This window comes from Diadema setosum, chromosome 15 (assembly GCF_964275005.1).
Source record: "Diadema setosum chromosome 15, eeDiaSeto1, whole genome shotgun sequence".
Lineage (NCBI taxonomy): Eukaryota > Metazoa > Echinodermata > Echinoidea > Diadematoida > Diadematidae > Diadema > Diadema setosum.
In genome coordinates this window covers 29668158-29686560 of record NC_092699.1, presented here as the reverse complement: position 1 = coordinate 29686560, position 18403 = coordinate 29668158, and the positions used below count along the sequence as shown (strand labels likewise).

General features: G+C 40.4%; 1 protein-coding gene across 1 annotated transcript in view; it reads left to right on the top strand.

The window, feature by feature from the left end:
- Positions 1-18403, top strand: part of LOC140238780 (phosphatidylinositol 4,5-bisphosphate 3-kinase catalytic subunit alpha isoform-like) — a 59357-nt gene that overhangs the window by 9474 nt on the left and 31480 nt on the right. The window lies entirely within an intron of this gene.

Sequence of the window (18403 nt, the reverse complement as noted above, 5' to 3'; positions counted from 1 at the left end):
ATTAGTTGAATAGATTCTAGTGACATTGGCAAGAGGTCAAAGGTCAAAAGGTCAAGGTCAAATGCTAAAAATGTTGCTATTTTCCCCATATCCATGCAATGCCCATAGGTATTTTCTTGAAACTTAGTGTAGACATGTACTACTGCATATTAGATTCTCCAGAGAGAGTTTCATGTCATAAGGTCGAAGGTCAAAAGGTCAAAGGTTAGGTGAAAATGTTACAATTTCAGTTTTCTCGCAAATGGTTCATTGTATCTTCATGGAACTTGGTGCATACGCATGTACTGTCTGGCAGGGATTATCTAGGGAATTTAGGGTCATGGGTCAATAGTCAGGGGGTCAAAGGTCAAGGTCAACTCTTCAAAATTTTACTATTTCCCTCATTTACTACTATATATATGCAATGCTTGCATTTATTATTTTAAAAACTTTATATTCATGTATTACCTAATGGAGATTCGCTCGGAAATTTCCTGCCAGAAGGTCTAAGGTCAAAGGTTAAGGGTCAAGGCCAGGTTTAAATGCAAAAAAAAAATAATCCATTTTATATTGTTATTACACTCTTTCTTCATACCTTGAAAATTACTCAATGCATAAACTTATAAAAGGGTCAGTCAGAAGTCAAGTAAAAATCCTCAATTCCCCAAATACATGTACCTGCACTCAATAGACAATTATAGCAATTTTTTTTTTACCTAGTTCAAGGAAAGTGAACATTCGAGATATTTCTGACATACCTGTCATTTCACTGCTTTGCAAGTTATGTGAAACTGTCATCACACATTGTGAAGACATTGCACTATACACCTATTGGGCAAATCATGCATTATGGCGGAGGCATCAGTCACCATAGCGACATTTCTAGTTTCATTTATTTTTTTCCCCAGGTTTTGGGGAGTTTTTTTTTTGCAATAAAAAGAACCACGTTGGTGGCTCTTTATATTGCAAGTCAAGCTGTGACTTATGGATTGGAAAGGGGTAGAGTTTTGCGGACATAAATTGTTTTTAATGTATGTATGTATGAGTGCATGTATGTGTGTGTGTGTGTGTGTTTGAAACAGAGGATTCTTTTAAATCTATTTCATTTGTCTGTTTGGTTTTGGGTGTTGGCTGTGATTTTTTGTTTTTAGCTCACCTGAGCCAAAGGTTCAAGTGAGCTATTGCGATCGCCCTTCGTCCAGCGTCCGTCGTGCGTCGTGCGTCGTGCGTCGTCCGTCGTGCGTAAACTTTTTACATTTTCATCTTCTTCTTGAAAACCCCAAGACCGATTTTCATCAAACTTGGCAGGTAGCATCCCTAGGGGGTTAGGAACTCAATTTGTTAAAATGGGCACCATGCCCCACCCAGGGGGCCTCCAGGGGGGCCCAAACCCCCCAAAATTAAGGAATCTGTAAAAATCTTCTTCTCTAGAACCAGAAGTGATAGAGCTAAGTTAATACTATGAGTTAGTACATTGATGACTGTAGTTTCAAGTTTCTTCATGGCAGAATCAGGGGTGCCCCCCTTGGGACCTAGGGGAGGGGGGTGGGGAGGGGTCCTAATGGGGCCTAAATTATACATTTTCATCTTCTTCTTGAGAACCCCATGACCAATTTTCACCAAACTTGGCAGGTAGCATCCCTAGGGGGTTAGGATCTCAATTTCTTAAAATGGGCACCATGCCCCACCCAGGGGCCCCAGAGGGGCCCAAACCCCCCAAAATTAAGGAATCTGTAAAACACCTTTCTATAGAACCAGAAGTGATAGAGCTAAGTTGATACTATGAGTTAGTACATTGATGACTGTAGTTTCCAGTTTCTTCATGGCAGAATCAGGGGTGCCCCCCTTGGGACCCAGGGGAGGGGGGTGGGGAGGGGTCCTAATTGGGCCTAAATTATACATTTTCATCTTCTTCTTGAGAACCCCATGACCAATTTTCACCAAACTTGGCAGGTAGCATCCCTAGGGGGTTAGGATCTCAATTTGTTAAAATGGGCACCATGCCCCACCCAGGGGCCCCAGGGGGCCAAACCCCCAAAATGAAGGAATCTTTAAATATCTTCTCTAGAATCAGAAGTTATAGAGCTAAGATAATACTATGAGTGAGTACATTAATAACTGTAGTTTCAAGTTTGTTCATAGCAAATCCAGGGGTGCCCCTCTTGGGGGCGGGGGGGGGGGGGGGGGGGAGGGGGGGTGGGAAGGTCCAAATGGGGGCCTGAATTGTACATTTTCATCTTCTTCCTGAAAACCTCATGATGGATTTTCGTCAAACTTGGCAGGTAGCATCCCTAGGGGGTCAGGATCTCAATTTATCAAAATGGGCACCATGCCCCACCCAGAGGGCGCCAAGGTGCCCCCAATCCCCCCAAATTAAGGAATCTTAAAAAATTTGGGCCCTTATTGTACATTTTCATCTTCTACTTGAGAATGCCTGGTCATATTTCAGTAGAGCTGTGAATAATTTAGATTAGTGACTGCGTGAAAGGTGAACTTGCGATACTCAGGTGAGCGCTAGACCCGCGGGTCTCTTGTTTGTTTTTGGGTTGTTGTTGTTGTTTTTTTTTTTGCTATGATGCTTTTTTTTTTTACAGCAAGGTGAAGATCTTGTTTATCCCCTGAGACCACTCCCTAAAATAGAAATCACTCGGGGATTTACTCCTATTCATGTCAAGAAACCCCCCCCCCCCCCCCCCCCCGTCACAGACCCACTGTGCCTCTCAATTTCCAATTTGCACATAGTATGCATCGACCAGTTCCCCCTGTAGCAGGTGTTATGAAATTAACCGCTTGTTTGCAATGAAGGCCAACATCCCTGGATGATATTGATGGAGAGAGCACGGTCGTCATGGCGATGCAGCAATTGTTTTTCACTGCCGTGCCGACTCGAGCGGTGCACAGGAATACTGATGGTGGTTTGCTATTTCAATCGCGCTGTTGCTAGGAAGCACTCATCTGAAAAATATTATTTGCCATTTGGTATTATGGAGCTTGATGGGGATTACCTTGTATGTTCCCAGTAAGACAAACATGGTTGTGGCTGCTGAGCTTGTTTTATATCCAATCAGAAGAGAGAAAAACAGACAAATGTTTTCCACATTATGTGGCAATGTTTGATGTTCACTAGTGATATCAATTTTAACAGCAGCACGCCTTGAATTACTGCATTATCCTAACTTCATTGTGATGTCATCCTTGTTTAGATGTTCAGCTTAGTTGTTATCATCACTTAAATGAAACATAAAGGTCAAACTGTAGATTTGAAAACAAAATATTTTCCACTCATGGCAGGGCTTGCTTTTCTTATTATCACAAGTAACGTCATAACCATATTGTATCCTAACTTCACTATGACATCATCCTTATGATTTACGCAAGTTGTTATCACCATCACCTAAATGGTTTTTTAATGCAGAAACGCAGAGGTTATTTCTTAAAGTTTCATCTGACGACTCTTTTCATTATACATGAAGGTCCTCTATGATTTAGAAAAAAAGCTTGTACTTGCATCCAGCCCTTTCCCAGCTTTCCTGTCTTTGAGATTTATGAACCAAATACCACAGGTCTTTCAATTCTCCCCTTTTAAAAACCAGGCAGGTTCTACAAGTGCCAGATGAATGTGAATTTGATGATTGATCAGATGAATTATATCTGTCTGAAACCAACCTCCAAACATCTATGATTGAGACACAGTTGAAACACTACTGTAAATCCAGAAATTTTTGTGTGCATTTTGATTTCGCAAATGTCGCGACGGCCAAGGTTTGCAAAGATGCACACAAAAGTTCTTGTCTACACTGTACATTGTGTGCATTGACTGCCAGTGGCAATTTCAAAAAGTATTTTCATGCTGTGAAAAAGGCTTTCGGCTCCAGTTCACAAATATTTCTGGTTTTGCAGTAATTTGAATATCATGAGCACAAGTTAGCCCTTTCCCTCGCCCTACCTCTGATCGTTCGACAGTAAGCCCACTCATACAATGTATTTACAGAGAAATACTCCAGTACTGCAATATATAAGGTGATAATTTAAACTTTTCATGAAATCTGCATGCGAGCATGTTATTTTGATATGTGAGTGTAAACAGACAGCAAAATACCTGGCGGAATGCATCGCGATATACTGTGCTATCTAGGGTGATAATTTGAACTTTGCATGAAATCTGCATGCGAGCTTTGGATGTGAATCACGTCACGAAATGGCACCCATCGCATTGCGGTGTCTCTCCCACATGACCCAACATACTTCATCATTGTATTCTCCTCCTAGGAGATTATATAATTCATATGTGCCCAGTGCTACAAATATACTGCGGAGAGGTGTTCTTTCAGGCCAGAAATACCACTTTATTCAATAGTGAATGAGAATGATACAAAGTGAAATACCACATGTGGTATCTATTACTGTGGTATTTCACCAATGAAAATGGTGACACCAAATTACTGTGGCATTTGATATTACAATAATTTCATTCCAATGTAAATGCACACAGTTCTTCAAAGGAAGACTGTGGTGTGTAGGGAGTTCCCCTGTGCTGCTCAGTGGCTAGGCACATGATGCTGCACCTCTCTTGTTGAGGTGATGTCTGCTTGGATGTGACAAAAAAAGAAAATATAATATTCTCCCAATTGTCCATTTGGTCAATCATGCAAAGTGTGGTGGCGCTCCACATTTTTATTTTCCCCCAGGCAAGTTGCCCATACAATGTATACGTACTACAATGTACTTGCCCCAAAGTAAGTTTCAGTTGCCCTTTATAGCAAGTGGACAAAGTACCTGGTAGGTTTGTAGCATCCTGCAGATGTTTATATGTCCAGCTGATACAAGCGATCTTTTTCAGACTTCAACTTTATCATTCTCATTGATTTTCACTCACATTTACCCTAAGGAGTTGCATTTAACATATAAATGGCTACATGTACATTCCATGCAGAACTGACAAATAGTGTGAGAGTAAAGTCCCTTTGAACATTCAGTTTTGTTCATCTGTTGTTTTATTTTTTAGCAAATGAACTCAGAAAGAGAAGGAGTAGAGGTGAGGTCTTAAAGGTCGAGTACGATAGCTTGTGTTGGTGAAAAACTTCACTGAGCTGCTTTTCCAATCAAGGTATAGATCGGCCAATACCCATAATTGAATTATGAGACACATGAACTCCCCTACAAACTGAATTACAGCTGTCCGTATAGACCGCACTGCCAATTTCAATTTCCTTGCCCCTATACATGGAATTCTTCTGATCCCACACCCCTACCCGCCCTCTTTACAATGGAGAGATGAAAAGGCTTATGATTTTGACATCACAAGTTGAGATTGGAGCTTGTTTGGAGAGCACACCACATAGAATGATATTCAGTGGCATTAGACTGTCAGAATTCATTTAAATGCAGTATACTCGTAGTGGGGAGGGGGGGGGGTTAGGGTTCAAAGGGAGATCATACTAGATGCAGTGTAATCTACTTCAGGGGGAAGGGTGATAGATTTTCTCTCATCTGTAACAAACTGATTTGTCCTCCACTGTGCTCTGCTGCTGTAGGTTTTCATCTGCAGGAAGATGACATTTGCCCATTGGATGTGGGACCAGTTCAAATTGTAGCATTACCTTGAGGTCATATTGAATTTACATCTTGTACTATGCAACATTTGCAAGGGATGATTTTTCTTTCACATCTTATCTAGATTGATCTTATCACTCCTTGATTTTCCTTAAAAGGAACTACTTTCATACAAATCTGCGTGGTGAATTTCATGGTTATATATGTTGTGCATGTTGTGCTATGTAGCTGAATATATTGTTCTTTGCAAGGAAGTGAAGTGGGATCGTTGATGTGTGTTTCATAGTGTTTCTGTAACTGCCTCATGTATGGAACCTTTGTTTTAATGTCTTATCCTGGAGACAGAGTGTTAAAATAGGTGCATCTTCATCAGACCAAAATTCAAACTACTGTAAAAGTGGAAATTTTCGTGGTGTTGAAATTTTCGCGCATTTCGCGCAACCAGAAGCTAGCGTGAAAATAAAAGCACGCGAATATTTTTGCTTGCCATACGTTCCTGTGCGTGATGTCTTGATTCCGCGGAAATAAAAACACGCGAAACTCTTCTGACCCGGCCTAGCGCGAAAAATTAGTCGCGCGAAAATATCCACTTTTACAGTATTGCACTATTTTGTGGTTTAAAAGAAAATAGCCCGATAATATTACGAATGTGCATATTTTCATCAGCTCGAAAACAGCCATCTTTACCCTGAAGTTGACACCAGCATACTTTGCAGCATTACCCAGCTTATAGCTGCAGAACTCTATGTAGAGTTCTGTGGGCTCATCAGCGCATGGTCACAGTTCAGACGATGGGATCAAGAAAATTTTGGGCTGTTGGAGAGGCAATCCAAATAGAGTGCTAATTGACAAATTTGTGGCTATTTCACAAACTAGACCGAGATTCAGTGGGAAATTTTTCCGATCAAATAGCGAGGTACATGTATTTACATCTTCATTGCACAAATAGCTGGTTAATTTTACATCAGGCTAGTTTCCCAACCACCACAAAATAGCAAACTATTTTTGAAACTTTGGTCTGATGAAGACGTGCCTTTTGTCTCTTAAAAACCAGAGGGGAAAGCATGATTGTACACAAGATGGACTCAGTGGCACTCGAACCCTAATCCATTTAAAAGGCAGACATGCTATCGACTGAGTACAAAGTACCCTTATCATATAATTTCCATCTCATCAGGTGAGTTTTCTGTTGTCATATTTTTATGCAGTTGATCAATTTCTGGCAAGATTCATGTCGTAATTGAAAAGAACTTAGCGAGGACTTTGTGGGTACTTAGGCAAAATGTATCCAGATGTAACTCTCTTGGCGGTATGGCCAACAAAGTTTTGATATCCTCGCGGTTTTCTCCTCCTAGTCTGCATTAGTTTCTGGAAATTGAATTCTGCCAGAAGCTCCCAGCTTAATCTTGTATCTTCAATCTTTTAAATTGTGCCTGTGCACTCAGCCAACAATGTAGTTTACAGCCAATACTGCAAGTAGATTTTCTCCTGCCCAGAGTGCATGCCACAGCCTTATTTGTGCCACGCTGCCGCCATGGAAACGGAAATGCATCATCGTTCATGGACCACGGAGGGAAGATCAAATCCTGTTTATGTATTGGAGTGCTTTTCATATCACAGCTTCATTGGGGAAATTTATCAAAACAAAGTGCATGGACGGGGTAACATTGGAAGTTAAGATCTCCCCAAGAGGCAGTGCTCCGGAACTCAACCCCCTCTCTCCGTCTCATGAAATTTTACCGGTTTCCATTCTTCCCAATTTGGAGATGGCTCAAATTATTAAATGGAATATAGTGCCAGCTATTTAAAGTCTCCATTCTGCCTGTACGCCGATGCCTTTTCACAACTAAAATCATCTTTTCATACAAGCCTTGTACGTATAATATTTGTCATTGTCATTGTCCTATCAAGTAGGCTAGCAGTGAATAGTACCGTAAAGAGGAAATTTTTGCAGTGTGGCAATTTTTGCGCATTTTGTGCAGCTTGAAATTAGCACAAAAAAATAGCAGCGTGCAAATTCTTTGCTTGTTTAAAGTACCGTATTAAATATGACTTCATCTCTTTGATTCTGAGGAATTCAAAACACACAGAATTCATCTCACCAGACCAGAGTGCAAAAATTTACTCACGTTAAAATTTCAGCTTTTATAGTACTGGATGCTGGATATTTGATATAAAATCATTACAAATTGTAGTATAGTTGATGAAGTGAGTAGCAAAATGTAGTTAAAAAACAACAACATAACATTAAAGAAATACTTCCGAAAACAATTTGGTCCACCATACGTGACATCAAACAAGCGCATTGGATTTATCAGATTCTGAGTCCTTTTCAGAGCGATGCAATCTTGCATTTTGTCTCCAGAATATGGCTGCTTGTTGAAAATATCCAATACAAGCTCATTCTTCATACCTCAAGTAATTGTTGCAATTGATTGACAAATTACCCTTCATCGACGTAAATAAGCACTGAATTGATCAATGTTTTAGTAGTAGCCATGATAAAAAATCATGGGCGAACATACTCGAGCAGGATTCGAACCTACGACCTCCTGATCACCGGACAGGCGTCAATCAGTTGCAGTGAAAACATCTCGACAGAAGAATTTCATGAATTTGAATAATAAAGCAGTACGCGCTCCATGCTATAAGGATTAGAACCAACACTTGCTGTCAGGCGAAAGCTCGGTGGTCTAGTGGAGATGAGCCTGTCTGGTGATCAGGAGGTCGTAGGTTCGAATCCAGCTCGAGTACGTACGCCCATGATTTTTTATCATGGCTACTACTAAAACACCGATCAATTCAGTGCTTATTTACGTCGATGGAGGGCAATTTGTCAATCAGTTGCAATGAAAACATCTCGACAGAAGAATTTCGTGAATTTGAATCAAGTAATTGTTGTTGCCAACATTTGCAACCTCAAGAAGAAGATGAAGAAGAAGAAGAAGAAGAGAAGGAGGAGGAGGAGGAAGGAAAAAAAAGAAAAAGAAAAAGAAGAGGAAAGTACCATACTTGATTGTATTGAGATGTGTTCTAAGTGCTGTATCAAATTTCCGTAGGGCAAGGGGGAAAAAAAAAAGAAACCTGGATGTTGCCTTCTGCTAAATCATGTCCCAAAGCGGTAAGATAAAAAAGCGACAGTGATCTCCTTGGTGCTCCACATGCCATGATAGCATCACAAGCTTGACTAAACCTTTCGCGCCTGGCGGCGATGTTTCAAAAGCGAGGGACAGGCGCATTTCTGTCAGATTCTAATGTGGCAAACAACAGGAAACTTCATTACTGCATTTTCAGTTATTTCGGGGAAAAAAAGGAGACTTTTCAGTATTTGTCTTAAATGTCAAGTGTCTGCAATGTCCTTGTGTGTGATAAAGAGTAATTTGCATGAAAAGCTTGTTGTTTGTACATGGAAAACTATTTAAAGAGAGCTATTACTTCTGTTTATCCATTTGATTTGTTGAAAATAGAGGTTGTGTGCCTGGCATTAAATAGAAAAGAATAAAGAGATGTCAGATGAGATGAAGTTGAGGAGAAAATGTAAAATAGTGTTGAAGTATGAATTTATATGCACAAAAAATAAATAAAATAAAAAATTGCAAATACAGTATACTGTGCATGATATTGCACAGCATGTTTGTGTTCTGGCCACACTGTGGGCACACAGAATTATGTTGCGTGATCGATAGGGTGCACCAACACATGGTACATGTAGGTCCATCCCAGAGTCTAGGAGAGCTATGTTCACATCAGTGGTAGATAGGTAGATCTGGTGTTGATGATGTGAAAGTATTACAACAACAGCCATCTAAACAGACATTGCTGTTCATTGAGCGATTGTGTAATCTTCCCTTTCTAGCTGTTGGGAGTATTTTCGAATGGGGGTGGGGGGGGGGGGGGGGAGAATGATTTTCAAAACATGCATACATGTAAATGCTTCATTTAAGAAGTTGTTTCTTTTTTTTTTTCTTAGTCTCCCTGACTCTAAAATGGAACGAAGAAACTTTTAACTTGTCTCAAATTTGCTTCAAATGCACACACGCACACACACACACAATGATAGGAAATTGTACTGTCAGTGATTCTACCAATCGCACAACAGCTCTGCCTTTTCCTCTTAAGCGTGTAGCATGATGCTACTCGTCTGTGCGGTGGACAGCTTCCTGTTTGCGCTGCCACGGCAGCCGCACTTTGGGCACCGCTGAATTATTAAGACTTGTTTACCTCCGCCATGGCAGGCTCTGATTTCCCCGTGGCCCAACTAAGAGAGAGAAAAAAAGGGGGTCTTGCAGAGTAACATGAGGATCTGCAGAGGCAGAAGCAGTGGCTGCTTTATTTGGGCAGACAAACAAACAGACAGACTGACCAGGAAAGAGACAGACACACTGACAGAGAGATTGAGGAAAGGGGAAGAGATTAAAAGAAAGAGAGAAAGAAAATAGATATTGGCCCCTTAGATTTGTGGTCTTTTATGAGTCATGGTGTATATTAGATCTATAAGATCTGTGATGTGAGCATTAGGATAATACTAATTAGGCCAGGGCCCTGTTTTATCCAAAGATAAAACTGTATAGTCGATTTTAAGTTTCCTTAACCCACAGGCTGCCATAGACTTATGATAGACATCAACTTTGTGATCAATTCTAACTCTTCATAAAACAGTGCCCAGAAATGGTGTTCCGCACATGCGCGAGACAGCTGTTCCATTGTATGATTAGCTAGTTTTATTGTTACTTTCGATTGGCTAGTTATACCCCCGCCAAACGAAGTTTGAAGGGGGTATATAGGAATCAGCGGACGGTCGGTCGGGCGGTCGGGCGGTCGGTTGGGCGGTCGGTCCGTTGCAAATCTTGCGTCGCGAACTACTTCCTCAGTTTTCAACCGATTCCCATAAAACTTGGCACAGATGTGTGCCTTGGGTTGTAGATGTGCAAGACGTATTTTTTGACAGTACCCAAAAGTACGTTGCCATGGTAACGGCATATTATGGGCAAAAATGGGTACAAATCTTGCGTCGCGAACTACTTCCTCAGTTTTCAACCGATTCCCATAAAACTTGGCACAGATGTGTGCCTTGGGTTGTAGATGTGCAAGACGTATTTTTGACAGTACCCAAAAGTACGTTGCCATGGTAACGGCATATTGTGGGCAAAAATGGGTACAATCTTGCGCCGCGAACTCCTCCCACAGTTTTTGATCAATTTTTATGAAATTAGGTACAGATGTTCATCTGAATATGTTAATGTGCAAGACACATATTTCCGCAGTGGCAAAAAGTGCGTTGCCATGGTAACGGCATGTTATTGGTAAAATATAGGGCAAAATGCTTCATGGCAAAACTGCTTCATCAGTGTTCTTCCAATTCTCATGGAATTCATATTGAATGTTTGTTTTAGGATATAGGTCAGCATGACACATTTCTTGACAGTGACAAAAAGTATGTTGCCATGGTAACAGCTCACATAATGAGCCAAAATGATGGAAAATTTTGTGTTGCAAACTACTTCCTCAGTTTTTGCCCAATTTCCATGAAACTTGGTACAGATGTGTGCCTTTGGTTGTAGATGTGCAAGGCGCATTTTTCGACAGTACCCGAAAGTACGTTGCCATGGTAACGGCATATTAATGGCAGAAGATCAAGGAAAGATCTTGCAGATTTAACTACTTCCTCAGTTTTTTGACCAAAGCTTATCAAATGTTGTTTTGACCAAAGCTTATGAAATGTTGTTTGGCGGGGGTATAACCAGTCGCTGTAGCGACATTTCTAGTTTTATACTTATTTTCAAGGCATTTAAAACATGCACCAGTATATTTATATAGATGAAGTGGAGAGGGATGGAAATGCAGTAAAAAAAAGAATCACAATTATTCAGATTTTCCAACAAAGTGGCGGTGTGAGTGTTGAATTGATTCAACAAAGGCAATCCTGAAGATTTGATGGTAATGGCAGTTGCTGTGCTCTCATGGGTATGGACTATTGCAGGAAATAGCACCATGGACATGAGAACTGCTGCTTCTTTAACATTAAAGCTTTGATCAGTCAATAATACGTCATACAATCTAATGGTGTAACCCATACAATAAGGGGATTCACACATACACAACTTGTTGGGATACACATCTCAAGAAAGATAGATATCCCAAGATAGATCTCAAGATAGATGGATTTTATATCCTGTCATTTAAAGCGCACATCAGTACAGAATGCCCCCCACACTGTGAGGCGCAAGAGCAATAGATTTATTGATTTATTGATTTAAGTGTGAATGCAGCTGTTGTTTACCAAACAATCACAATGCTTATTAGTAGATTCCAAATCATGTTTTGAAATCTCAAGTGATTGTCTGCAGCAGGTCATTGGAATTTGAGATATTTCTTCCACCTGTGCAGATAGGCATTCCTACAAGGGCCCTGTACGATTAACCCTTTTTGTGCTTAGAGTGCTGAGTGGCACATGATATTCCCATACCATTATACACACCCTCTAAATTCCCTGACACAGAAGGGGTTACCAACCTAGTACCATTCATATTCATTTTGCTTATGTTGAGAGTTGGAGAGCTAAGTTTGGGTGTGGCTAGGAGCCGGGAATGAGTAAGCATAGCCAAATTCACAATTAATTAATATGGGATGCAATTAAAGTCATTAGAATCATACATAAGCATGGAGGCCAGGGATATATTCACTATTAAAGGCACATGGTCCCGGTGGTTTTATAGTCAAATGTGTAGGCCTACGCGGGCACACGGCGCAAGTTTCCTATAGAGACCTACGCTATCAACTCCTCTTTTAGCGCATACGCTGTGAATCATTTCCCTAAGTCCGAAGAAGTCCGATCCACTGTAGTCAGTGGTTCGATCACAGTTCGGCTCATGATTCGGCTGAGGGGGATGACAGCTTTAGCAAACTTCTTTTGTGATGTCATGATAAGAAGCACATATGCACACACCCTGGCATTACAACAGACTGCGTGATGCGCAGAGAAGACAACGAAGGCAACGTTACCTAGCAACACCTACGTGCTTTACTCTTGATGACAGCTCAACTTTGGCAATCTACGCATCAATGCTAACGGTGATCGGCAGTATCATCAACACCGCCCTCTACACTACTGGGACTATGCGCCTTTAATATGCAGTTATAAATTAGTAGGAATGGCGTAACATTTTTTTTTTTTTTTTTCTGGGGAAGAACAGACAGAAAATGGGTATACCGTGTATCCATTTGGTGGGAACACTGGCAATGGGTCACTGTAAGTGCAGGAGTGCATATATGTCAAGAGTGTACCAGTACACTTTGTTTTTTATGGTTCCATTACTCAATTTTGCTTTTATCATCAAAACACTCATGGCATGCTTTCCCCACGAATCCACAGAATTAGGTTGATAGAATAATGTCTGGACAAGGTCCTATGCCTATTAAAGCTGTTTACATTTCATTCTCTCTACCCTCATCCTCCTCCCCTGCATCTCCCCCCCCCCCACCCATCCCTGTCGCTTCTCGTATAGTTTCCTGTTGTCTCTCTCATTACAATGCTACAGTGAGCAATATCTCTCTGCCATGTCTCCTCAAAGGCAAAAGGGATATAGTGGGATGCTGATACTGTGCATTATCTAATTAGATTAGAGAGAGGAAGAATATTCTGCAGAGACAGACAGTGAATGAACTCCAGTATATTGCTCTCACTGCAAACAAATGCACGGAGGCGTACAGATCGATAATTCTCATCTCTTGCTTTCACGAACCAGCCAGATATGGAGGTTGCCATGTCACCGACTTATAGTTCTTCCCTTCCCTCCCCTCCTCTCCCTTCCTTTTTTTCTTTGCAAACATCTCATGTGAAAAACAAGAAGACCGACTGACAGCATTGGATTGGATTGAGGGCGGGGCTTTGCAGTGAGATGCTCACATGTAATACCCACTTGTCTCTCGCTCTCCCTCGTGTCTGCGTGCATCATCCGGCGTCCGCTCCGGTTGGTGTCATCCAGGGCCCGACTCGGTGGTTTTCATCGCCGCCGTCGCCTGCGCGGAAAAACAAAAGGAAAACAACATCGGAGAAGATGAGGAGGAAGAAAAAAGAGACAAGTGCGGATGTATTTTTGGCTCTGAGGCAAAAACAGAAAATGTAAATATGTTTGATGTCTCTTATCTCTGCCTCCCTCTCTCTCTCTCTCTGGCTCATCACTCTTTCGGTCTCACCCCCCCCCCCTTCTTTTTTTATGTCTGCCAGCTACTCGGCTGTTTTCCCAGGGTTGCCTAGCTAGCCAGTGCTGTTAAAGCAAGCTTGCTATTTTTCATCTCCCGTTCACTCGTCAAATGTTCTCTCGCATGGGTTGGATGAACAACAGAAAACAAAGAAAGAGAGAAACTTCGGAAGGGGAAAAACAGATTCAGTGATGCTATAATAAGAACAGTAGGACCTAATTTTGCCGGCCAGCAATTATCCGGACGTCAACTGGCTGACATTCATTTTCAGTGCCAAATCTCACTCAAAACAAACCCACATTCAACCATTCTCGTGAGAATAGACGACAGGACTTATTTCAATCATCACAGTGGACTGTAACTTTTAAAGGTAGAGAATCCCATTTGCATGCCTTAAATGAAGAGTTGTATAAATACAGTGGTATGTTGAAGAGAGTGTCATTTTAGAAACTCCCATAAAGTATTGAAAGTGGAAGGTAACATTTAGTACATTTTTATTGACCGTTAGATTTTGAATTGAATTTTTTTCGGGGCTCACCGTAAATTCCAGTACATTACTAGGCTACCTTTGCAGACCCATGCACTGCATGTGTGTCCATCTGCATGTATGTTTTGTGAAGAAAGTTCATCAAAACTTACAAACATTTCTATATACGTTCTTGCCACACACTCTATATGTTATTACATCATAGATCAGCTCTTATACTTTTAGATTTGTGTTTATAGATTAAAAAAAAAAATACAGAAGACTGCAACAAAAAGGCTTAAGTGTGGCTAACACACAGAACTACTGCGTAGTTGAGTTTTGTGCATTATTCAAATTGTAGATAACTGTTGACTTCCAAATTTTTCAGCAGTGGCCTAAACAAGTCCCCTGAGGTTCATATTTAATGTTTTGCTGCATTTTGGGAGGTCTGTAAAAGGTATCCCCTACCTTTAAGTCAGTTCATGAGATGATATGTCAATGACTGGTGCTGTGCTTGTCACTGGCACTGAGTGCACAGCAGTGGTTGCAGTACAATGCAGCTGCGGTATTCAATGAGTCGCAATATCGATCTCATTGTCGGTCAATATCAATCAAACAAACAATACATGAAGCGATGTTTTATTTATATTTCGTTTTATTTCTGTATCATATGAAGTATGAAACATGACAATGCCATGCAGGTAATCATAATATTAGTAAGTTAATAATAACAGATGTAAAAACCCCTAGCATGATATGCTAGAAAGTGCTGTATTTGAGCATATCTCTCTTATCTGGCCAAATTGATTATCCGGAGGCCCCCCGGTCCCGATGTGGCCAGGTAATCGAGGTCCTACTGTATGTAAAGAGGTAGACTGAAAGAAAGAAGGATTGAGATCTTGAGATTGGAGAGAGAATATGTTGAGAAAAGGGATAATGTACTCAAAGTGATTTCTTGTATAGCGGCATACCATCATCATTTCACTGTCTTCCTCATTCATTCTTTTTGCCCCCTCCCCCCCCCCAAAAAAAAACCTATTCCAGACTGCCTACGTTTAATGTTATGACTTACTATACTTGCAAGTATGCATGTTGCCCCCTTTGCCTCCAATTTTAATAGAGATTGTTTTCTTTTGGATATTGCCGCTGGCTCACTCCTGTACTTTACAACTGCGATATCAGTCTCAAGGACAGAAGTTCATTGTGTAATGATGATAGTTCATCATTGCCCCTCCCTCCCCCCCCCCTTCCACACACACACATACACAATGTACATAGACCCCCTTTCCCCTGGTTGATATTTGAGAAGGCAACTGCACTTTATTTATCAAGCAATCTATTTCCCATTATGCTCTCAAAAGCCATCCCTGAGAACATTGGGTTTATTGATATCACGTACTGATGCATCTCCCGGTTTGGGTTTGTATCATCAGCGTATCCCAGAGATATCTCACTCGCCTCCCCCCCCCCCCCCCCCAAACTCCCCAAGCAGTCTTCTTTTGTTATGTGCAGATATCATATACCAGTATGAACTGTTGTCTATCTCATTACAATTTGCAACATACTGGTGCACTACATGTGTAGGTTTTGTCGAGTAGTACACTATTATGTGATTTCCTTGTTAGGAAAACAGTTCTGACTTATGCAGTCTCATCCCTTCCTTTACTGTACACCTAATAGAAGTTTGATAGCTCAGAGACAAAACCATTATGTCTATTTTTTATTCATAGGCTAAACATTTATAATAATCTGAAAAAAAAATAATTTTTGTACTGTATAAATCCAGAAATTTTAGTGTGCATGAAATTGTCACGAATTTTTTGAGGAGTCAAGATTCGCGAAATTAGAATCCACATGAAAGTTCTTGTCTGGTTTATGCATTGAATGCCAATGGCAATTTGCGAAAAAAATTTTATGCCGCGAAAAAGGCTGTCGGCTCCTTCGCAAAATTATATCTTTCTGTGAATATTTCTGGTCCTACAGTATTCTCATGTGTAATGCCCTCTGTCCTCTTTTATTCTCTAATTTTCCATATTATCAATCCTTTCGTGTTCTATTTCTCTACAATGTATGTACATTGTCTGTAATGTAATTAAAGATTGCTTTTACCCAATTTTAGAAATTAATTGATGATAGATTGGATTATAAAAAATAGAAACAAAAGCTATCAAAAAACTATCCAATGACAAGGTATGCCAACAAGAGTGGTTTTCTATTTGAAAGTCTGCATTCTGTACTCTCATGTGTACAAAAAGGATCAGGACTCAGCTTTCATAAAATGTATCTTTGGTAGCAACTCCTGTGGCAATGGCAAGTGTCATGGTAATGACAAGAATCCTGCTTTTTGACTGTTGCTTTAAAGAAGTTTGCCATTCTAGCAAGAATTGCTAATTGAAAAAATGAGAGCCAGATCTGAGCGCATCGGTTTAAAAAAAAAAAAAAAAAAAAATGAGTTCATGGCAGCCGATGTGCAAGCCCAAGTTTGATTTTGCCTTTCTGCAGTTATGTTCCTACCCTATGTAGCATGGCCTTTTCATTCATTCCCTCATGGAGGTTGTCCCGTACTTTACCTGCGGGTATCTTGGGTCGTGATGGAGGCTGCCAGGTCTGTACCTCCATGCTGCCTCCTCTTCTGTGGTTGGTACAGATGCAGACCGAGTCACGTAGGCTGGAGATGTTGCAGTGATTGGATGAAGCACCACGTGCTTGCTGTATCAGAGCTGCTAGTGCTCTGCATTATCCTTTTAAAAGTACAGTTCAGTACCATGTTTAAGTTGGCTTTTATGAACAGAGGGGATAACCAAACATATGGAATGGTAGATATGCCATGAAAATTTGACATTAAGTGAGAAAGTTGCAGAATTTCACATTTTCACATATTTTCACCCACAAGTGATATTGCTTACAACCACATAATCCATCTGGCAGAGATGATGATCATATCACTCTGACTGTGTGAAAATACACTGCACATTTGCTAAATTTCCCTTTTTTGACTCAGTATCAATAAGAATGTGATTTAACATTTGCATCAAATTATTGTGGTCTTTTAAAGGACAAGTGCACCCAAATATAAAGGATGTGTGGTTACAGCAATATACACAGTAGATATAACACATAGCGAAGTTCGAGGAAAATCAGACAATCCATTCAAAAGTTATGAATTCTTAAGTTTTACTGCTGCCATTGCTGGATGAGAAGACTACCACAGTTTGTGACATCATTACAGGAAAATGATATAAAGAGAACATGAAGAGGATTTCCAAAATTGCATTTTTTTTTTTTTTTTTTTTTTTTTTTAATGGAGGGTACACCATCCCTCTACATGTTCTAATACTGACACATGTTGAGGGTAATATTGTTCCCTCTGCTTTCTGAAAGACGCAAGTCAAGTGCTCTTTCATTTTGGTAGAAATAGGAAACTATGTTAAATTCTGTTATATTTTCTTTGTATCATTGTCCTGTAGTGTTGATTATTCATTTATTCAGTCATATTTGTCATCATATAACCTCAGCTACTCTTTTGGAGCATGAGCTGGACTGATGCCCAGACATGTGATGCACTTGCTTTCATGCAGAAAATTACTCCTTAATGTTTGGTTTGATATGGCCTCCAATTTTCTCCCCCTGCACAGTTGCCTCAGTTTACATTTCCCTTCGCATTCATTCAGGATGTGTTTCTCATTTTGAAGAAGAAATCTCCTCCTCAGACTGGAGACAATCAATCCAGACCTTGTTATCTCTCATCCTGACCTGAGGTGACCTCTGGTAATAAACAAGGTCACGCTAAGGTCATCAGCTGCTTACCAAACAACCCTCTATCAAAATAGTCTAGATGCTTGTTACTCCATAAACAAAATACCAAGGCACCATGGTGTGCCCTAGGCTTTACTTTGCAGACCTTTTTTTCTAAGTTACAATTTTGTTTCTGACCTAATTTTTCATGAACAATGAGAACAACATGTATATTGTACTAACTGTTTAATCAGCCAAATTATCATAGTGAAACATCTTCTTTTTTAAATTCAAGCATATGCAGACATAGTTATTCAAATTTTTCGTCTGTAATAACTGAGCCATAGTCGGTATAATCATAGACCCTGTTTATAGTGGCAGGCTGTGATTACTAAAGTACAGCTGAGAGGGTTTGGCCACGCATTTGGGTCCACTTGTTTTTGTATCAACAAAAGGCGGGCCTCGGGC